We start from the raw sequence: 23,607 nt of genomic DNA on the forward strand, positions 1-23,607 counted from the left end.
TAACTTTTAGTTATTAATAAAATACATATATGGCTTGTAAATTAAAAAAAAAAACATGTAAAATTTTACGATGAATTTTGAAGCACCTTGTTATTGTGGCACCAAAAACGAACATTTGAGTTTTATAAGAGTATTGTCATTTAAAAGAAAATATACGTCTATCCATTTTGGTAGTTAATCTCATTTTATTTTTTTTATTTTTTACTAAAAACAATTTGTTTTTGCATTTTTCTAAAAATTTTCTGAGCTTTCACACAATAAAATTTCAAACAATTAGCTTTCATTTGCATTTTAAATTTTTAAAATATCTTCATTGGTTCAAAAGTTATGATTTTTGCAAAGAAAAAACTCAAAAGGCGCCACTGTGCGACGTCTTTTGCGTCACTAAAAGAGGCTGATGCCAGAATTGCTTTGACTAAGTCTGAGCGCGTATTTAGCCTACAAACGTTTACTGGCTGTTCGACTGCCATCTCGTGCGCTTTGGCTTTTGATATGCCCTCGATAATTAGAGACCTCTCTAAAGCATCAGATAATTCCTCTACGCATTTAGCAAACTCGGTTAACTTATTTGACTTTTGAATTGTCTGGCTTTATTCGACTTTTAAGCGCATCTTTAATTTCTTGAATAGATGTTATATTTGTCGGAATTGCTTCTCTTGCTTTCCCTTCGAGCTTCGATTTAACAAGTGAAATGAAAGTTGGCATAAGATCTAGATCTGTACAGCCTGTAACGTAGCAAATGCTACGCCACAATATCTATTCCCTATTTAGCGCCCACCCCTAACATCATATTTTCCATTTACTGCCCACCCCTAGTAGTGTATGTACCGACATACATATATACATACATACCGGCCCAACAACCATCGCGCAAGCACAAAGCAAGCCAGCGGTGGTGAACGCACAATGCTTGGGAATTCTCATTCGTGGCGCGCTGTGCGCGACAATGCGAGCATAATTCCCAACGTGTTCATAGTTACCTATGAATAAAATGATTGGCCGGAATACACCAGGCACACTTCGCCGTAGGTAAGTGAAGTGCGTGTCGGCCGCCACTGGCGGTCGACAAGGGGTGCCCTTTGGGTTAGGAGGGTGCGTTACAAGGTCGGTTCCACCGATGGTACGCCCCCCTTGCTTATCGGACACCCCGCAGGTTTACCCACATTTCCGGTGAGTAAGACGGGATTTACACCCCTTATTACTCATCGGAAATGTAATGCACGAGCAGCCTTCTCGGGTAGGAAGGAAACCCGTCCCAACGCCAGTGGCGGGGCGGATTTCCCCACTACCCTGGCAAACTGCCCGAGCCAATATAAATACATTGTAGGGGCTCCCTTTGGGTCGACGGGGGGTAAAGTTACAAGGTCGGTTCTGCCGATGATACTTCCCCCCAGGCCTATTGGGCAGCCTTACCCATATTCCAGGGACTCCCTTTGGGTCGACGGGGGGTAAAGTTACAAGGTCGGTTCTGCTGATGGTACTTCCCCCCGCGGCCTATTGGGCAACCCTAATATTTTGTTATCATCTCCTCTGAGTAAGACGGGACTCACACCCCTATTAATCAGAGGAAGGGTAATGCACGGATACACGGCTCAGGTAAGAGGGGAACACTTCCCAACGCCTGCGGCGGGACAAACTCCCCTACTACCCTAGCCGAATACCCGAGCCAATATATTGTAGTTAGTTAGCATCATACTAATAGACACTTCGCCGTAGGTACATCACCACGATCCCGATCCTCGGACATCCCATCCCGAAGTCTAACCACCACCGTCGTCAAAGCTATTTGATGAGAGCAACCGTCACTCAGTACTCTCTCTTCGGGCGTGATCCTAACTACCGCCGTCATTACTACCGCCGTTAGCACCCCTTAGCGAGAGCCACCGTCGTCTTCACCATCTCAGCCACCGCTAAGCTAGCACTCTATCTCCCTCTCTCTGTGGAGAGCCGTCGTCCTTGGATTACACTATATTGTCAGCGACACTACCTAGTGAACATCTCTCTCTCTCTCTCCACTGGATTCAAGGTTGTGGATATTTTAGCCCGAAAGCCGCGTGTGTGTGTGTGTTCGAAATCAAAACACTAATTCACTGTGTATTTATTTAGGTGGGGGAAGTGGGACCTCCATCCGACTCTGGATTGACTTGAGCATACCTCAGCCTTTGACCAAACCCACCTCATAAATGGCGCCCGAGCAGGGACCCGTCTCCTCAGGCGACTGTGCCAAAACCAATGAGAGCACCAACACTGTAGGAACGGGTTCACCGAACACACCACCAACAATTGACACAAAGATAAGCGAAAACACCACCACCACGCTCAACGTCGACTCTCTAGGCTGGATTTACCTGCTGAAGAAGGAGAGGCTAATCGAAGAATGCAAACGCTACCGAATCTACACCGAAGGACATACCGTCGCCGAATTGCGCAGCACACTCACCGCATACGTCCGAGACCAACGAAAGCGTAAGTCAACAGAAAATCTTTTGAGAGAGATAGAGATGGAGATCGCCGCCGAAGAGGCCCGGCCAGTCACATCTACGCAAAACACCACGGCGGCCGTCACAATCAAAACAATATCCCCCCAGCGCGAGCAGAGCGGCATAAGTAACACGGAGGTCATGAATACAGTCCGCCGCTGGGATGTACATTACGCTGGAGGCGACACATTATACGACTTCCTGGAAAGGATTGAGGAATTGGCAGAATGCTATCTGATTAAGGCAGATCAACTCCTCCCAACCCTTCCAGAGATACTGCGTGGCAAAGCCCTTCAATGGTTCCGCCTGCGAAAACAACAACTACACACATAGGCTGACTTCCGCTCCGAAGCCGGAAAATTCTTTTTGCCGAAGCGACACATTAGCCAGCTAGAGGACGCTATCCGCCAAAGAAAACAGACGAGCAGAGAAAAGGCCAAGGACTATATCCTCGCCCTCCAGACGATTATTCGCCGCCACCCGACTTTGTGCAAAGAAGATCATCTAGAACGCATATACGACGGACTACGGGTGGAGTATCGACTTTTTTGAAGCGGGGCGAGTTCCAAACGATAGAGCAGCTTATGGAGCTCACCGACGAGTACGAACTACTGCGGAGCGCAGAAGCTAAACAGAGCCGACTGTTAGCACATAGCTTAAGCACAGTAATAATCGAGGAGCTGGAGGAGAGAATGATCAAATAACAAACTCCCTGTCCACACTCACTGACCGTTACGATGCAAGAAACACCTGCTGGCGATGCAAGAAAAGCGGCCACCGCCTCTCCCATTGCAACAACAAAATACGACTTTTTTGTTCTAGATGCGGCAGAGACGGAACGCTCTCCAGGGATTGTGCATGCTACGGAATGAACCGAAATAATCCGATAACACCCGCACTATTATCATCCGTAGCCAAAGGGAAGGGGAACGACGGACGTTTTTACATACAGGTGTCCATCGAAGGATTGATGTGCCGCGCCCTCATCGACACGGGGGCCACCGTGACATACATCAATGAATCCGTAAGAAGGCATCTGGAACGACGAAAGATTCCACCGTTATCCAATTGTGACGGACTTTTCCTTGCGCCGGGGTATGCTCAGTCCGTCCAGGATCCCTGTGGAATTAGAGAAGAATCCCTATCGTCTCCTTTTAAAGAGAAAGATCCCGTTTTGTTGTTAAAAAGAAACGTTATAAACTCTTTATTCCGAAATATTCAAACTACCCTTAAAACTATGGCGACGGAGGTGGGAAACCACCGTCGGTTCTACGCCGATGGGGTTGGGAAAACCCCCACCGGGACTACGCTTAAACTAAAAATCTCAGACTACTTCGTAAAGAAAGTGGAGGTGGAGAACCACCACTTCCTCCCAGTCGGTGGAGTTGGTAAAACCCCCACCGAGTATATAGCTTAAGAATACCCTGCTCTTTCTGAAGGTTGCGGAGGTGGAAAAACCACCACAATCCCTCTAACGATGGGGTTGGAAAAACCCCCAAAGTCGCTAAAATAAAGAACTCGTGAGATGGAAAAATCCCAGGAGTCCCGTTCACCGCTAAACAAGGCGTTAGCAGGCTACTATACCTAGCTGGCTACTGTCTTAATTCGCGAAATTTGTCGCCCTTTTATACTTGTCCACGCGCAGGTGGACAGTTATCCTACAACAATAAATTTTACTTATTATATGTATTTACTTAAGGTATCTTACATTTAACTGTATTATTCTACCCATATATCGCATTATAAGTATTTATCTCCAAATTGCGTATGTAAAAATGCCTCTTGTACTGCCCCCCCCTAACATGTGAGTTCGTTGGTACGCATCTCCAGTTAGCTAGCATAGTTATTTTTGTTTTCCCTCTGCTGCTTGCTTATTGGGTCTTGTTGTTGTCGACGAGTTGGTTGCCCTTCGTAGGTAACTTGTGTCTAGTACCCACGCTGTGTTGTTGGTATGCTAACGTGACCGTTCCTAGTACATTGCATTTTTTCGTTTCTCTTTGTGCGATGTCCGCCCCGACGGTTCGCTTTAATGCCTGTTGTGCTTGGTCGCAATAGCTTGGTATACGTATGTTTGTATGTTTTTGGTGTTCTTGCAATGGGAGCTTATGTGCGTTGCTTATTGCATTGCTGTAATCCCAGCATTATTTGAAATTCCAGCCGGTTATGGGTTATCTGTGGAAATTATAATGTTCAACCAAAATATTTACCGTATGCGGGCAGAGACAATTATTTAAACGAAGAAATTAGATGTTGTCATGAATGTTTACATGTATATTAGGGTAATTCAAAAATGATTATTTTTTTATGTGTAAATTTAGTTCATATAATTCAGTTTTTGTACATTTTACATGCTATATGTATAAATTCATTGTAATTCAAGTAGGATTTATACACGTTTTAATGAGTTTTGATAAATATTTGTAGGTTCGAATGTGTGGGCTCCAAAGCCGGTGGATTTGGGTCCTCACACTCTCCCCTCACCTGCCGTAAGCAGGGTTACCGTTACCAGGCCGGTCCTAGTGATTCTCACTCGATACGTGTGGCCGTCTATGTTCCGATGGAACGTTCTCTTCCGCCGCTTCGTCCGTACTACATGTACGTGCTCCCTGATGTCTCTCGCTAATTCCTCGGGGAGGGGTTCGATTCCGGTTCGGTTGGCCCATGTCTCGGTCGCCTCCGCTGTTGTCTTTTCGAGCCACCTCTCGATTTCTGTGAGCACATCCTCACCTTCGCCTATGTTGTCATCACTCGCGTTGAGACTTAGTACGTCGCTGTCGTTGAGGCTGCCGTTGACCTCGTTGGTCAAACGGCTAAATATTTCGTTGTCGTCGTTGAGGCTGCCGTTGACCTCGTTGGTCAAACGGCTAAATACTTCGTCGTCGTCGTTGAGGCTGCCGTTGACCTCGTTGGTCAAACGGCTAAATACTTCGTCGCCGTCGTTGGCGTTCGTTGGTGGTCCCATTACCGCCTCCAAGATCCTCCACTTGGTCGGGGGTTCCGTGCTTGCGTTGGCGTCGTATATCCGCATGCGGAGGGTGATGTGCCGCTGGTATTCGACAAACCCCCGGCCTTGTACCTCTTCGTCGGTTTGGCGTATGGAAAGCTCGCCCTGTTGCTTCGGTGGTGGTTCGTCGCCTTCTTCCTCGCTGTCTGAGGAAATGGGAATTGGGGTAGAGTCCCGGACCACGGCACGCTCCTCGGGTTCATACCCGTACTCAGTACTGTATGTCGGGCTCTGGATCTCGTTACCCATGCCGACGAGCGACCCTGCCGACTCGCACTCCGACACCGTCTCGTACCTCGGGCTAAGTATCGGGCCGCCCTCGTCGCCCCTGAGATACCCGAACGTTTCCGTGCCCTGACTGTCGGTCTCGCCGTCGTAGGCAACTTCCTCCTCTTCTAGTGGCACTGGGCCCGTCGTATGGTGGTTTTGCTGGCTTAGGTCCCGCCGGATTTTGATACGGAGTGAACCGTCCTTAGCACTCTCGGTGGTATAACTCGCGTTGTCGCTTTTGTCCATGTTTAGAAACTTTTGATTTATTTTCGGTGTTGTGCTCCCTTTTTATAGGAGTCCTCGCGGATCGTCTAACGGTATTATTCCCGGCAGCGCTCATCATGATTTCCTGGGTACGTTGTTTTGTTGTTGCAGGATATTTGGATCTCTTTATGTGCTTTGGCTTTCGCTGTATATGTGGTCCTACTGCTGCGGAATGATGATGTACCAATATACGAATGTAAATTCAAAGTTATACGTATATGTACATTAGGGTATTTCAAAAAAATTATGTCGGTAAATTTGAATATTGTAAAATTTGAAAAATGTGGTTTTGCGTGTGTGGCCCCAAGCCGATGGATTTGGGTCCTCACGCTCTCTCCTCACCTGCCGTAATGTGACTTACTGTCACCATTGTAAAATTCAATTTCTCGTAGCGGTCAATACTTGCGTTATTTATAGGGTAATCTCTCGCGATCTGGGTCTTGTTCTAAAATGAAATGTTATGCAGAATTCCGTCACCAGGTTATAGCATTGGCTGGCTATGTGGTTGACGTAGTTCATCGTCGTCAGGATCCCGTTGTCTAGGGTTGGGGCTTGCGCTCGTGCTGTGTGCCACCCACTCCGGTCTTCATCTTCCACCTGTTGGTTGTTGATTATGTCTGCGCGTTCGATTCCGAAACCATTTGCACCTGAATTGGTGAGTGCTAGTGAACCACACGTCGCTACCGTGCTGTAATCCGTCTGATCTTCTTCCGTGACCTGGACTGTTTGCGATGTTGACGCGCGTGGCGTTGCTCTTACTACGGCCAGTTGCTCTGTGTGTTCCTCGATGGATATCTCGGTGGAACGTTGGTTCGGGGTTCTACTACACGTTGCTGATGATGGTGCGCGTTGTGTTGTTGCTATCGTCGTCGGTCGTCCCGTTTGTTCCCCGATGGGAACTTCGGTGAAGCCCCCATTCGGGGCTTGGCGGGGCGCTTTTGACTTACCACGTTCGCGGGGTGAACGTATTCTTCTTTCTGTTTCTGGACTTGCTTCTTCTTCGACTGTCGCTTGATGGTATGCTTTTAGCTCGCTTATGTGTGCCGTTCTCCTTTTACCGTTATGCACCTTGTCTAGCTCGACGATTACGGGCGATACGAAGTTCGTTACACGATGAGGCCCACTGTATCTTGGTGCTAACTTTGCTGCGAAATTGTCCACTGCTTTGGACAGCTGATGCTCTTTTACTAGTACCAAGTCGCCCACCGCCGGTTGCCATTGCCTCCTACGTAAATTATAATGCCTTGCCTGCTCCGCTGACGCTTGCTGTTGTCTACGACGTGCCATCTGATATACCTCTCGCATTTTCGCCATCTTTTCACTGAGAGCCACCTTCTCCTCGCCTGTGCCAAGTGTTTGCTCATCGTAGAGGGCGTTGGGGATCCTCGGTTCCCTACCCTGTACCACGAATGCTGGACTGTAGCCTGTTGACTCGCATACGCTCGTATTCAGTGCTAGTGTCATCTCTGGCAACAACTCATCCCATGTCTTATGCTCCTTCCCAGTGAATTGTGCTATCATCCTCTTGATGTTACGATTCGCTCTCTCCGTCGGGTTCTCTTGCGGTGTGTACGGTGCCGTTAGCTGGTGCTTTATGCCAGCTTCTTGTAAAAACTTCTTGAAATTCCTGCTTGTGAACTGTGCTCCATTGTCTGTGATTAGAATTTTTGGCGCGCCAAATCGGGCCAAAATCCTCTCCCTCATACCTCTGATCACATTCTCCGTCGTCGCCTTCCGTATTGCTATGATCTCTACCCATTTCGAGAATTTATCCACGAAAACTAATGCCATCGTATTACCATGCTTCGAACGAGGGAGTGGTCCAACGAAATCTGCACAAACGGTAGCAAAAGGTTCATCTGAAATCTGCGTTAGCATCTTACCTGCAGCTTGTTGCTGGCTGGGTTTGTAGACTTGGCATGCGTGGCATTGTTGCACGTACTTCCGTACGTCCCTGAACATCCCAGGCCAGTAATACCGCATCATTGCACGCGCGATGGATTTCCGTATCCCCATGTGCCCCGCACTTGGTGTCGTGAATCTCGTTAAGCACTCTTCGCCTCTCCGATTTCGGTACGCATAACTTCCACGGTACCGCATCCTCACCATCCATTTGACTTCCAATTCGTCTGTATAGTCTTCCTTCCTCTATGACGTATTCGGGAAACTTCTCTGGTGTTCTCGTTACTTCAGCCATCTTTGACGTGTACCACTTGCAACTCAAACTTTCTTCATGTGTCGTAAGGCTACCCAGCTGTTCCTCCAGTGGCTGCCTCGACAGTGCATCTGCGACCACGTTCATCTTGCCCTTCCTATACTGCACGTCGAACGAATACTGCTGTAACTCGAGCGCCCATCTAGCGATCCGGCCTGACGGACTTTCGATCGCGTTCAACCATTTCAAAGCCAGGTGATCGGTGATAACCGTGAAATTGTACCCTTCTAAATACGGTCTCATTTTCCTTATTGCCCACACGATTGCTAAACATTCCTTCTCAGTTGGTGAGTAGTTCGTCTCGGCTTTATTCAGCCGGCGGCTAGCATACGCTATTACTCGCTCTTCGTCATCCAACCCCTGTGTGAGAACTGCTCCGAGACCATAATCGCTCGCGTCTGTCTGTAATCGAAATCTTTTCGTAAAATCTGGGCAAGCTAGTGCTGGTGCTTGTATTAGTGCATTCTTCAACGCTTCGAATGCCACCTGTTGTTCTTCGGACCATTTCCACCTACTTCCCTTCTTCAACATTGACGTCAGTGTGTGCGCAACTTGTGAAAAGTCGGGTACGAACCTCCGGTACCAAGAAACTATCCCCAGAAATCGCCTTAACTCTCGTATGTTGTGTGGTGGCGTCAGCTCCTTGATAGCCGCAACTTTGTCGGGATCCGTGTGTATTCCTTCCTCGCTGACGACGTGGCCTAGATATTTCAAACTTTTCTTAAAAAACTCACATTTCTCTGGGTTGATCTTCAGATTCGCCCTCCGTAGCCGCCGAAATACTTCCCCTAGGTGCTTTATATGCTCTTCCAAAGTTGTGCTGGTGATGATGATGTCATCCAGGTAGGCAAACGCATTTGGTTCCAACTCTGGGCCAATAACACGGTCGAGTGCTCGCTGAAACGTAGCCGGGGCGGAATGTAGACCGAACGGCATCACTTTCCATTGATACAACCCTCGGCCGGGTACGGTAAATGCTGTATACTTCTTGCTATCTTCTTCCATCGGGATTTGCCAATAACCATTTTTGAGGTCCAGACTGCTGATAAAACGCGCGCTACGTAGCCTATCTAAGATATGCTGTATTCTTGGGAGTGGGTACGCATCTGGCACTGAGCGAGCGTTGAGCTGCCGATAGTCAACGCAGAGTCTCCATTTGCCGTTCTTCTTCCGGGCTAGAACTATTGGTGCACTGTATGGGCTGTGGGATGGTTCGATGCAACCCTTCTCTATTAGCTCGTCTACCTCCTTGTTTATGATCTCCTGCATCTTTGGGTTCTTAGGGAAATACCGCTGTTTGATTGGACGGTCATCTCGCATCACTATCTTATGCGTGGCAATGTTGGATACTCCTGTCATCTCTTCGAAAATCTGTAATTCGCGCTTTAGAAACGTACTCACCGCAACGTCACTCCTCACGTCTTTCTCGATACTTGCGCTACCTTCGTCCTCCATCATGGTTGTACACGTCACCATCTCCTGCGCTCTCTCTTCTGCTCGTAACGTCATTGTTTCGTTGCCACACCTCAGCTCAAATTTAGCCTTCGCCAGATAATCTGTCCCGATCACCACGCTGTCGACTAACCCAGGCAGAACTAACAACTCACTCTGATGCACTTGATCCCCCAGTTTTACCTCTGCGTCCACTGCCTCCGCTATCCATGCTACGCTACCATCGCCCATCACCACTCGTGTATGTATCTTCTTGAGCTTCCGTGCATCTATTTTCGCCGCTGTCTTCTCGCTGATGAAACTTCGTGTCGCCCCCGTATCTACTGACGCCATGACTTCCTCTCCATCCAGGGTTACTGCAGCCAAGATTCGCCCTTGGGTCTGCCTAAATGTACTTACTGAGTACGAGGTTGGGTTTGTTGAGACGCCACCCCTCGATACCAATGGGGTCTCTGCCCGTTTCCCTGCTGTCCACGACAGCAGTCACGCGTTAGTATACCTACTCGGCCACACTGCCAGCATAAATCCCTTCGTTCGTTTCGACACCCATGTGCGTAGTGTCCGCTTTCCCCGCATCGCCTGCATGCGTTCCGTGGATCGATGGGCCCTTGGCGTGGTGTCTTCGCATGCTCTGGCGTGCTCGCTTGTCGTTGCGCCTCCGTTCTCCGATCTCCTTGCTTCTCATCTTCGTGTATATATTGATAATGCTCGGTTGGCCGTCGCGGCACAAAAGGTTTCGCCGCCGGCCTTAGCAGTTCTTTCTCCGGTAAGATGTTCTCGTAATCCTCGGCCATGCTTACCAGTTCCTCTAAGCTGGTGAACTCGCTCCGTTTGATGTAAAGTTGGTACTCTCGTCGACAATTTCTGTAAATCCGGTTCAGCTTCTGCTCGCCGTTGTAGTCAGCGTGACGCATGAGTGCCTGTAACGATAAAACGAAATCTTTAAACTGCTCACCTGCGCGCTGCGTATGCTGACGGATCTCGTCATCTAGCTTCTCGAAATACCTCGAGCTCAGGAAAAACTTTAGAAAGTCCTTCTTGAAGGCTTCCCACTCTTGCCACTGCCTGTTGTTGTTCCGGTACCACACCAAGGCCTTGTCCTTCAGCAACTCAGGTAACGCTCGTGGGATGGAATCGCGACCAACTTCGTAACTGTCGGCCAGCTCCTCCAACCGTTCAATAAAACATAGCGGGTCCTTACCACCGTCATATTTCAGACCCCACTTACGGACTCGGTCCATTACGTTGGCGTGCGACATCGTGCGCGTTTACTCTGAATTCCCTTGTGTGATCTTCCTGTGATTTTACCACCTGTTATCCTCTGGTTGCTTGTACTCCTCTCGTGATTATCCTCGTATTGTTACTTGTTTACCATGTGACTCTATATTCAGTGTCCCTGCTCGGGCGCCATTTGTGACGGACTTTTCCTTGCGCCGGGGTATGCTCAGTCCGTCCAGGATCCCTGTGGAATTAGAGAAGAATCCCTATCGTCTCCTTTTAAAGAGAAAGATCCCGTTTTGTTGTTAAAAAGAAACGTTATAAACTCTTTATTCCGAAATATTCAAACTACCCTTAAAACTATGGCGACGGAGGTGGGAAACCACCGTCGGTTCTACGCCGATGGGGTTGGGAAAACCCCCACCGGGACTACGCTTAAACTAAAAATCTCAGACTACTTCGTAAAGAAAGTGGAGGTGGAGAACCACCACTTCCTCCCAGTCGGTGGAGTTGGTAAAACCCCCACCGAGTATATAGCTTAAGAATACCCTGCTCTTTCTGAAGGTTGCGGAGGTGGAAAAACCACCACAATCCCTCTAACGATGGGGTTGGAAAAACCCCCAAAGTCGCTAAAATAAAGAACTCGTGAGATGGAAAAATCCCAGGAGTCCCGTTCACCGCTAAACAAGGCGTTAGCAGACTACTATACCTAGCTGGCTACTGTCTTAATTCGCGAAATTTGTCGCCCTTTTATACTTGTCCACGCGCAGGTGGACAGTTATCCTACAACAATAAATTTTACTTATTATATGTATTTACTTAAGGTATCTTACATTTAACTGTATTATTCTACCCATATATCGCATTATAAGTATTTATCTCCAAATTGCGTATGTAAAAATGCCTCTTGTACTGCCCCCCCCTAACATGTGAGTTCGTTGGTACGCATCTCCAGTTAGCTAGCATAGTTATTTTTGTTTTCCCTCTGCTGCTTGCTTATTGGGTCTTGTTGTTGTCGACGAGTTGGTTGCCCTTCGTAGGTAACTTGTGTCTAGTACCCACGCTGTGTTGTTGGTATGCTAACGTGACCGTTCCTAGTACATTGCATTTTTTCGTTTCTCTTTGTGCGATGTCCGCCCCGACGGTTCGCTTTAATGCCTGTTGTGCTTGGTCGCAATAGCTTGGTATACGTATGTTTGTATGTTTTTGGTGTTCTTGCAATGGGAGCTTATGTGCGTTGCTTATTGCATTGCTGTAATCCCAGCATTATTTGAAATTCCAGCCGGTTATGGGTTATCTGTGGAAATTATAATGTTCAACCAAAATATTTACCGTATGCGGGCAGAGACAATTATTTAAACGAAGAAATTAGATGTTGTCATGAATGTTTACATGTATATTAGGGTAATTCAAAAATGATTATTTTTTTATGTGTAAATTTAGTTCATATAATTCAGTTTTTGTACATTTTACATGCTATATGTATAAATTCATTGTAATTCAAGTAGGATTTATACACGTTTTAATGAGTTTTGATAAATATTTGTAGGTTCGAATGTGTGGGCTCCAAAGCCGGTGGATTTGGGTCCTCACACAATCGTCGCAACGTGCAACTCGCCGACCAATCATGCATTGCGAGCACCCACTACTACCCGGCCAAGGTCAAATACAATGATCAAACAGCCAGTACGTTGGTGTCTGTTATACCTACTTTGGCCGAGAGTGTTATCCTGGGTATGGACTTTTTGGCAAAGCGCAACGTTACCATCTCACTGCATGGAATGCCCCTTACCACAGCCGGTGCAACCAAAGCAAACGCACCCGTAATCCTGCATTATATAAGAGAAGCGGAACACCTCAACGAAGAGCGAAAGATAGAACACCTAGAGCTCATAGAAACACATCAAAAAGCAACCACACACCTAAAAGGGCCAAACACTGCCGCAGAACACAGACACAACACAACACAAAACAAAGTTATTACCCGGCCATCCTCCTCAGCAACAATGGTGAGCAACTCGTCACTAACGCTCCGGCAACGATCCTGAAGGATCATAACATCACCCACCGATTTACCAAACTGTGTGCCCCCCACAAACATCCTACCGAACGCGTTAATCGCGTTATCAAAACAAGGGTGGCACAACGTACGAAACAAGACCATCGGAACTTACTTACTTACTTAATTGGCGCTTAACCGTCTAAACGGTTATGGCCGTCCAACAAGGCGCGCCAGTCGCTCCTTCGCTCCGCCAACCGGCGCCAATTGGTCACACCAAGGGAGTTTAAATCGTTTTCCACCTGGTCCTTCCAACGGAGTGGGGGCCGCCCTCTACCTCTGCTTCCATAGGCGGGTTCCGATAGAAACACTTTCTTGGCCGGAGCATCATCTTTCATTCGCATAACATGGCCTAGCCAGCGCAGCCGCTGCGCTTTAATTCGCTGGACTATGTTGATGTCTGCGTATAGCTCGTACAGCTCATCATTAAATCTTCTTCGGTACTCGCCATCGCCAACGCGTAGAGGTCCATAAATCTTTCGAAGAACTTTTATCTCGAACACTCCCAAAGCCGCTTCATCTGCTGTTGTCATGGTCGATGCTTCTGCCCCATATAGCAGGACGGGTACGATAAGTGACTTGTAGAACGATTTTCGTTCGCCGACAGAGGACTTTACTTTTCAATTGCCTACCTAGTCCAAAGTAGCATCTGTTGGCAAGATTGATTCTTCGCTGGATTTCAGTGCTGATGTTGTTGCTAGTGTTGATGCTGGTTCCCAAATAAACGAAGTCTTTTACTATTTCGAAATTATGGCTGCCAACAGTAGCGTGGTTGCCAAGGCGCATATGCGCTGACTCTTTGCTCGATGACAGCAGGTACTTCGTTTTGTCCTCATTCACCATCAAACCCATCTTTACCGCTTCTTTTTCCAGTTTGGAGTAAGCAGAACTAACAGCGCGGGTGTTTAGGCCGATGATATCAATGTCATCAGCATATGCCAGTAATTGCACGCTTTTATAGTATATTGTTCCAGTGCGGTTAAGTTCTGCAGCTAGTATAATTTTCTCTAGCATCAAATTAAAGAAATCGCACGATAGGGGGTCACCCTGTCTGAAACCTCGTTTAGCTTCGAACGGCTCGGAGAGGTCCTTCCCAATTCTGACTGAGCTGATGGTGTTGCTCAACGTCATTTTGCACAGCCGTATAAGTTTTGCGGGGAAACCAAATTCAGACATAGCGGCATAGAGGCAGCTCCTTTTCGTGCTGTCGAAGGCGGCTTTAAAGTCGACGAAGAGGTGATGTGTGTCGATTCTCTTTTCACGGGTTTTTTCCAAGATTTGGCGCATTGTGAAAATCTGGTCGATGGTAGATTTACCAGGTCTGAAGCCGCACTGATAAGGTCCAATCAGCCGGTTCACGGTGGGCTTCAATATTTCGCACAATACACTTGAAAGGACCTTATATGCGATATTAAGAAGGCTGATTCCACGATAGTTGGTGCATTTTGCAGTATCCCCCTTCTTGTGGACTGGGCAAAGAACACTTAGATTCCAACCGTCGGGCATGCTTTCGTCCGCCCATATTTTGCTAAGAAGCTGCTGCATGCGCCTTACCAACTCCTCGCCGCCGAACTTGAATAGCTCCGCAGGCAATCCATCAGCGCCCACGGCCTTGTTGTTTTTCAATCTGGTTATTGCTATTCTAACTTCGTCATAATCGGGCGGGGGGACATATATTCCATCATCATCGATTGCGGGATCGGGTTCTTCATCTCTGCGCGGTGAATTGCTGCCTCCATTTAGGAGAGAAGAGAAGTGCTCCCTCCATAATCTAAGCACTTTCTGGACATCAGTTACAAGGTCGCCGTTTTCATTCCTACAGGAGTTTGCCCCGGTCTTAAAACCTTCCGTCTGTCGCCGTATTTTTTGGTAGAATATTCGGGCGTTATTCCTGGTGGCTAGCAGCTCAAGCTCCTCGCACTCACTCCTTTCTGCTTCTGCTTTTTTCTTCCTGAAAAGGCGTCTCGCTTCCCTTTTCAACTCACGATAGCGTTCACACACTCCTCTTGTCGCGCTCGCTTTTAACGTAGCCCTGTAGGCAGCGTCTTTTCTTTCGGTTGCAACGCGGCATTCTTCATCATACCAGTTGTTTTTTCGTGGCCGCCGGTAACCAATTTTTTCCTCGGCGGCGGTACGAAGTGCTTTGGAGATATGCTCCCACTGCTCCTGTATTCCTTCAGGATGAGTTATGCCCTCAGAGAGCAGGTGTGAGAGTCGAGTTGCGAAATCATTGGCAGTCTGTTGTGATTGAAGCTTTTCGACGTCTAGCTTTCCTTGTGTTTTTTGTTCCTTGTTTTTAGCCGCGTTGAGGCGGGTGCGTATTTTGGCTGCAACGAGATAATGGTCCGAATCGATGTTAGGTCCTCGGATCGTGCGCACATCTAAAACACTGGAGGCATGCCGTCCGTCTATCACAACGTGATCGATCTGATTGCGAGTATTTCGATCAGGAGACAGCCATGTAGCTTGATGTATCTTTTTATGCATGAACCTCGTTCTTGATATGACCATGTTTCGAGCACCGGCAAAATCAATCAGCCTCAGTCCGTTAGGAGAAGTTTCATTGTGTAGGCTGAACTTTCCGACTGTAGGGCCAAAAACACCTTCTTTGCCCACCCTAGCGTTAAAGTCGCCAAGCAGGACTTTTATATCATGACGGGGGCAGTGCTCGTATGTGCGTTCTAATTGTTCATAAAAAATGTCTTTCACCTCATCGTCTTTCTCCTCTGTCGGCGCATGGCCGCAGATGAATGATATATTAAAAAATTTTGCTTTTATTCGGATAGCGGCGAGACGCTCGTCCACAGGCGTGAACGCCAGCACTTGGCGACAAAGTCTCTCTCCCACCACGAATCCGACGACGAAACTGCGCTTATTCGCATGGCCACTCCAACATATGTCACAATTTTTGATCTTTTTTCTTCCTTGCTTCGTCCAACGCATTTCTTGGATGGCGGTAATGTCAGATTTTGCTTTGACGAGGACATCAACCAGCCGGGCATCTGCACCAATCCCATTCAGGGAGCGGACGTTCCAGGTGCATGCCCTCAATTCATTGTCCTTCAAACGTTTGCCATGGTCGTCATCAATAGAGAGTGTATTTATCCGAGGCTTGTTGTTATATTTCATTGGAGTATGGTTTTACGTGGCGGGCCCAAGCCCAGCGCACAACCCGCTCAGCGGGGGTGAAAATATTACTTGGCACGTTTATATAGCGAGCCGCTTGCTCCAAGACAGACGCCCGCTTGCAGCCGCACCTAGAGGTGTACAGACGCTGCAGACCATCGGAACTAGCAACGGGAATTACCAGAAAAAAGCGTTCGCCATAAATACGACCCAACACAAATCAACCGCCGAAATAAATTTTGCCATGCCCGAAGAACCGCCTCCATTCGACGCAGTACCGTGGCCCGCAAATAAGCCACGAATACTGGACGCTAAGATATTCTGGAACCCGCCATTAATAGCCGGCCATCTAAACGCCATCGTATGCGACAAACCAACCGCTGGTGACACTATACCGTATGCACCAAACCGAGAGCCACGCGATACTATTAATGGAAACCACGCCCAGACTTCTTTGCCCGGACTATGGCTAAATCGCAAAAGGGTGTAACACGGCGCGTAGGGTGGACGAAGATCACGCCATAATCAAGCTGAAAGAACACTACAAGATGGTACGACTCGCTGGCTGAGGAGAAGCAAGATCCGACCTAGTTTGATAAGTTTTCTATACATGAAATGTAAATACCTTAATTTTGAAATGTAAATTTAAAATGAATTTCTACTTGCAATGTAAATTTAAACACAAATGAAATGTACACATTATTGTTGAAAAAAAAAGAAAAAAAAAATCAATCAATCATAATAATAAAAACATCAACGAACACATATACACACATGTCGGCCGAGCCATCGGATTCAACCGATGATAAAACATACCTGGGCTCTGCCCATGGTAGTTCAGGCCTCCGCGCAAAAACCCTAGAATACCACAACCTTTCTCACACTTCGCCGTAGGTAAGTGAAGTGCATGTCGGCCGCCACTGGCGGTCGACAAGGGGTGCCCTTTGGGTTAGGAGGGTGCGTTACAAGGTCGGTTCCACCGATGGTACGCCCCCCCTGCTTATCGGACACCCCGCAGGTTTACCCACATTTCCGGTGAGTAAGACGGGATTTACACCCCTTATTACTCATCGGAAATGTAATGCACGAGCAGCCTTCTCGGGTAGGAAGGAAACCCGTCCCAACGCCAGTGGCGGGGCGGATTTCCCCACTACCCTGGCAGACTGCCCGAGCCAATATAAATACATTGTAGGGGCTCCCTTTGGGTCGACGGGGGGTAAAGTTACAAGGTCGGTTCTGCCGATGGTACTTCCCCCCAGGCCTATTGGGCAGCCTTACCCATATTCCAGAGACTCCCTTTGGGTCGAGGGGGGGTAAAGCTACAAGGTCGGTTCTGCTGATGGTACTTCCCCCCCGCGGCCTATTGGGCAACCCTAATATTTTGTTATCATCTCCTCTGAGTAAGACGGGACTCACCCCCCTATTACTCAGAGGAAGGGTAATGCACGGATGCACGGCTCAGGTAAGAGGGGAACACTTCCCAACGCCTGCGGCGGGACAAACTCCCCTACTACCCTAGCCGAATACCCGAGCCAATATATTGTAGTTAGTTAGCCTCATACTAATAGACACTTCGCCGTAGGTACATCACCACGATCCCGATCATCGGACATCCCATCCCGAAGTCTAGCCACCACCGTCGTCAAAGCTATTTGGTGAGAGCAACCGTCACTCAGTACTCTCTCTTCGGGCGTGACCCTAACTACCGCCGTTAGCACCCCTTAGCGAGAGCCACCGTCGTCTTCACCATCTCAGCCACCGCTAAGCTAGCACTCTATCTCCCTCTCTCTGTGGAGAGCCGTCGTCCTTGGATTACACTATATTGTCAGCGACACTACCTAGTGAACATCTCTCTCTCTCTCTCCACTGGATTCAAGGTTGTGGATATTTTAGCCCGAAAGCCGCGTGTGTGTGTGTGTTCGAAATCAAAACACTAATTCACTGTGTATTTATTTATGTGGGGGAAGTGGAACCTCCATCCGACTCTGGATTGACTTGAGCATACCTCAGCCTTTGACCAAACCCACCTCATAAATGGCGCCCGAGCAGGGACCCGTCTCCTCAGGCGACTGTGCCAAAACCAATGAGAGCACCAACACTGTAGGAACGGGTTCACCGAACACACCACCAACAATTGACACAAAGATAAGCGAAAACACCACCACCACGCTCAACGTCGACTCTCTAGGCTGGATTTACCTGCTGAAGAAGGAGAGGCTAATCGAAGAATGCAAACGCTACCGAATCTACACCGAAGGACATACCGTCGCCGAATTGCGCAGCACACTCACCGCATACGTCCGAGACCAACGAAAGCGTAAGTCAACAGAAAATCTTTTGAGAGAGGTAGAGATGGCCGCCGAAGAGGCCCGGCCAGTCACATCTACGCAAAACACCACGGCGGCCGTCACAATCAAAACAATATCCCCCCAGCGCGAGCAGAGCGGCATAAGTAACACGGAGGTCATGAATACAGTCCGCCGCTGGGATGTATATTACGCTGGAGGCGACACATTATAAGACTTCCTGGAAAGGATTGAGGAATTGGCAGAATGCTATCTGATTAAGCCAGATCAACTCCTCCCAACCCTTCCAGAGATACTGCGTGGCAAAGCCCTTCAATGGTTCCGCCTGCGAAAACAACAACTACACACATAGGCTGACTTCCGCTCCGAAGCCGGAAAATTCTTTTTGCCGAAGCGACACATTAGCCAGCTAGAGGACGCTATCCGCCAAAGAAAACAGACGAGCAGAGAAAAGGCCAAGGACTATATCCTCGCCCTCCAGACGATTATTCGCCGCCACCCGACTTTGTGCAAAGAAGATCATCTAGAACGCATATACGACGGACTACGGGTGGAGTATCGACTTTTTTGAAGCGGGGCGAGTTCCAAACGATAGAGCAGCTTATGGAGCTCACCGACGAGTACGAACTACTGCGGAGCGCAGAAGCTAAACAGAGCCGACTGTTAGCACATAGCTTAAGCACAGTAATAATCGAGGAGCTGGAGGAGAGAATGATCAAATAACAAACTCCCTGTCCACACTCACTGACCGTTACGATGCAAGAAACACCTGCTGGCGATGCAAGAAAAGCGGCCACCGCCTCTCCCATTGCAACAACAAAATACGACTTTTTTGTTCTAGATGCGGCAGAGACGGAACGCTCTCCAGGGATTGTGCATGCTACGGAATGAACCGAAATAATCCGATAACACCCGCACTATTATCATCCGTAGCCAAAGGGAAGGGGAACGACGGACGTTTTTACATACAGGTGTCCATCGAAGGATTGATGTGCCGCGCCCTCATCGACACGGGGGCCACCGTGACATACATCAATGAATCCGTAAGAAGGCATCTGGAACGACGAAAGATTCCACCGTTATCCAATCGTCGCAACGTGCAACTCGCCGACCAATCATGCATTGCGAGCACCCACTACTACCCGGTCAAGGTCAAATACAATGATCAAACAGCCAGTACGTTGGTGTCTGTTATACCTACTTTGGCCGAGAGTGTTATCCTGGGTATGGACTTTTTGGCAAAGCGCAACGTTACCATCTCACTGGATGGAATGCCCCTTACCACAGCCGGTGCAACCAAAGCAAACGCACCCGTAACCCTGCATTATATAAGAGAAGCGGAACACCTCAACGAAGAGCGAAAGATAGAACACCTAGAGCTCATAGAAACACATCAAAAAGCAACCACACACCTAAAAGGGCCAAACACTGCCGCAGAACACAGACACAACACAACACAAAACAAAGTTATTACCCGGCCATCCTCCTCAGCAACAATGGTGAGCAACTCGTCACTAACGCTCCGGCAACGATCCTGAAGGATCATAACATCACCCACCGATTTACCAAACTGTGTGCCCCCCACAAAAATCCTACCGAACGCGTTAATCGCGTTATCAAAACAAGGGTGGCACAACGTACGAAACAAGACCATCGGAACTTACTTACTTACTTAATTGGCGCTTAACCGTCTAAACGGTTATGGCCGTCCAACAAGGCGCGCCAGTTGCTCCTTCGCTCCGCCAACCGGCGCCAATTGGTCACACCAAGGGAGTTTAAATCGTTTTCCACCTGGTCCTTCCAACGGAGTGGGGGCCGCCCTCTACCTCTGCTTCCATAGGCGGGTTCCGATAGAAACACTTTCTTGGCCGGAGCATCATCTTTCATTCGCATAACATGGCCTAGCCAGCGCAGCCGCTGCGCTTTAATTCGCTGGACTATGTTGATGTCTGCGTATAGCTCGTACAGCTCATCATTAAATCTTCTTCGGTACTCGCCATCGCCAACGCGTAGAGGTCCATAAATCTTTCGAAGAACTTTTCTCTCGAACACTCCCAAAGCCGCTTCATCTGCTGTTGTCATGGTCCATGCTTCTGCCCCATATAGCAGGACGGGTACGATAAGTGACTTGTAGAGTACGATTTTCGTTCGCCGAGAGAGGACTTTATTTTTCAATTGCCTACCTAGTCCAAAGTAGCATTTATTGGCAAGATTTATTCTTCGCTGGATTTCAGTGCTAATGTTGTTGCTAGTGTTGATGCTGGCTCCCAAATAAACGAAGTCTTTTACTATTTCGAAATTATGGCTGCCAACAGTAGCGTGGTTGCCAAGGCGCATATGCGCTGACTCTTTGCTCGATGACAGCAGGTACTTCGTTTTGTCCTCATTCACCATCAAACCCATCTTTACCGCTTCTTTTTCCAGCTTGGAGTAAGCAGAACTAACAGCGCGGGTGTTTAGGCCGATGATATCAATGTCATCAGCATATGCCAGTAATTGCACGCTTTTATAGTATATTGTTCCAGTGCGGTTAAGTTCTGCAGCTAGTATAATTTTCTCTAGCATCAAATTAAAGAAATCGCACGATAGGGGGTCACCCTGTCTGAAACCTCGTTTAGCTTCGAACGGCTCGGAGAGGTCCTTCCCAATTCTGACTGAGCTGATGGTGTTGCTCAACGTCATTTTGCACAGCCGTATAAGTTTTGCGGGGAAACCAAATTCAGACATAGCGGCATAGAGGCAGCTCCTTTTCGTGCTGTCGAAGGCGGCTTTAAAGTCGACGAAGAGGTGATGTGTGTCGATTCTCTTTTCACGGGTTTTTTCCAAGATTTGGCGCATTGTGAAAATCTGGTCGATGGTAGATTTACCAGGTCTGAAGCCGCACTGATAAGGTCCAATCAGCCGGTTCACGGTGGGCTTCAATATTTCGCACAATACACCTGAAAGGACCTTATATGCGATATTAAGAAGGCTGATTCCACGATAGTTGGTGCATTTTGCAGTATCGCCCTTCTTGTGGACTGGGCAAAGAACACTTAGATTCCAACCGTCGGGCATGCTTTCGTCCGCCCATATTTTGCTAAGAAGCTGCTGCATGCGCCTTACCAACTCCTCGCCGCCGAACTTGAATAGCTCCGCAGGCAATCCATCAGCGCCCACGGCCTTGTTGTTTTTCAATCTGGTTATTGCTATTCTAACTTCGTCATAATCGGGCGGGGGGACATATATTCCATCATCATCGATTGCGGGATCGGGTTCTTCATCTCTGCGCGGTGAATTGCTGCCTCCATTTAGGAGAGAAGAGAAGTGTTCCCTCCATAATCTAAGCACTTTCTGGACATCAGTTACAAGGTCGCCGTTTTCATTCCTACAGGAGTTTGCCCCGGTCTTAAAACCTTCCGTCTGTCGCCGTATTTTTTGGTAGAATTTTCGGGCGTTATTCCTGGTGGCTAGCAGCTCAAGCTCCTCGCACTCACGCCTTTCTGCTTCTGCTTTTTTCTTCCTGAAAAGGCGTCTCGCTTCCCTTTTCAACTCACGATAGCGTTCACACACTCCTCTTGTCGCGTTCGCTTTTAACGTAGCCCTGTAGGCAGCGTCTTTTCTTTCGGTTGCAACGCGGCATTCTTCATCATACCAGTGGTTTTTTCGTGGCCGCCGGTAACCAATTTTTCCTCGGCGGCGGTACGAAGTGCTTTGGAGATATGCTCCCACTGCTGCTGTATTCCTTCAGGATGAGTTATGCCCTCAGAGAGCAGGTGTGAGAGTCGAGTTGCGAAATCATTGGCAGTCTGTTGTGATTGAAGCTTTTCGACGTCTAGCTTTCCTTGTGTTTTTTGTTCCTTGTTTTTAGCCGCGTTGAGGCGGGTGCGTATTTTGGCTGCAATGAGATAATGGTCCGAATCGATGTTAGGTCCTCGGATCGTGCGCACATCTAAAACACTGGAGGCATGCCGTCCGTCTATCACAACGTGATCGATCTGATTGCGAGTATTTCGATCAGGAGACAGCCATGTAGCTTGATGTATCTTTTTATGCATGAACCTCGTGCTTGATATGACCATGTTTCGAGCACCAGCAAAGTCAATCAGCCTCAGTCCGTTAGGAGAAGTTTCATTGTGTAGGCTGAACTTTCCGACTGTAGGGCCAAAAACACCTTCTTTGCCCACCCTGGCGTTAAAGTCGCCAAGCAGGACTTTTATATCATGACGGGGGCAGTGCTCGTATGTGCGTTCTAATTGTTCATAAAAAGTGTCTTTCACCTCATCGTCTTTCTCCTCTGTCGGCGCATGGCCGCAGATGAATGATAATTTAAAAAGTTTTGCTTTTATTCGGATAGCGGCGAGGCGCTCGTCCACAGGCGTGAACGCCAGCACTTGGCGACAAAGTCTCTCTCCCACCACGAATCCGACGCCGAAACTGCGCTTATTCGCATGGCCACTCCAACATATGTCACAATTTTTGATCTTTTTTCTTCCTTGCTTCGTCCAACGCATTTCTTGGATGGCGGTGATGTCAGATTTTGCTTTGACGAGGACATCAACCAGCCGGGCATCTGCACCAATCCCATTCAGGGAGCGGACGTTCCAGGTGCATGCCCTCAATTCATTGTCCTTCAAACGTTTGCCATGGTCGTCATCAATAGAGAGTGTATTTATCCGAGGCTTGTTGTTATATTTCATTGGAGTATGGTTTTACGTGGCGGGTCCCAAGCCCAGCGCACAACCCGCTCAGCGGGGGTGAAAATATTACTTGGCACGTTTGTATAGCGAGCCGCTTGCTACAAGACAGACGCCCGCTTGCAGCCGCACCTAGAGGTGTACAGACGCTGCAGACCATCGGAACTAGCAACGGGAATTACCAGAAAAAAGCGTTCGCCATAAATACGACCCAACACAAATCAACCGCCGAAATAAATTTTGCCATGCCCGAAGAACCGCCTCCATTCGACGCAGTACCGTGGCCCGCAAATAAGCCACGAATACTGGACGCTAAGATATTCTGGAACCCGCCATTAATAGCCGGCCATCTAAACGCCATCGTATGCGACAAACCAACCGCTGGTGACACTATACCGTATGCACCAAACCGAGAGCCACGCGATACTATTAATGGAAACCACGCCCAGACTTCTTTGCCCGGACTATGGCTAAACCGCAAAAGGGTGTAACACGGCGCGTAGGGTGGACGAAGATCACGCCATAATCAAGCTGAAA

At 48.2% G+C, this 23,607-nt stretch overlaps 1 protein-coding gene across 3 annotated transcripts in view; it reads right to left on the reverse strand.

The window, feature by feature from the left end:
* The window catches only part of mr (anaphase promoting complex subunit morula), a 724,830-nt gene that overhangs the window by 400,771 nt on the left and 300,452 nt on the right, over positions 1 to 23,607 (reverse strand). The gene's annotated exons all lie outside the window — the stretch shown is intronic.

This window comes from Eurosta solidaginis, chromosome 3 (genome assembly GCF_040869045.1).
Source record: "Eurosta solidaginis isolate ZX-2024a chromosome 3, ASM4086904v1, whole genome shotgun sequence".
Taxonomy (NCBI): domain Eukaryota; kingdom Metazoa; phylum Arthropoda; class Insecta; order Diptera; family Tephritidae; genus Eurosta; species Eurosta solidaginis.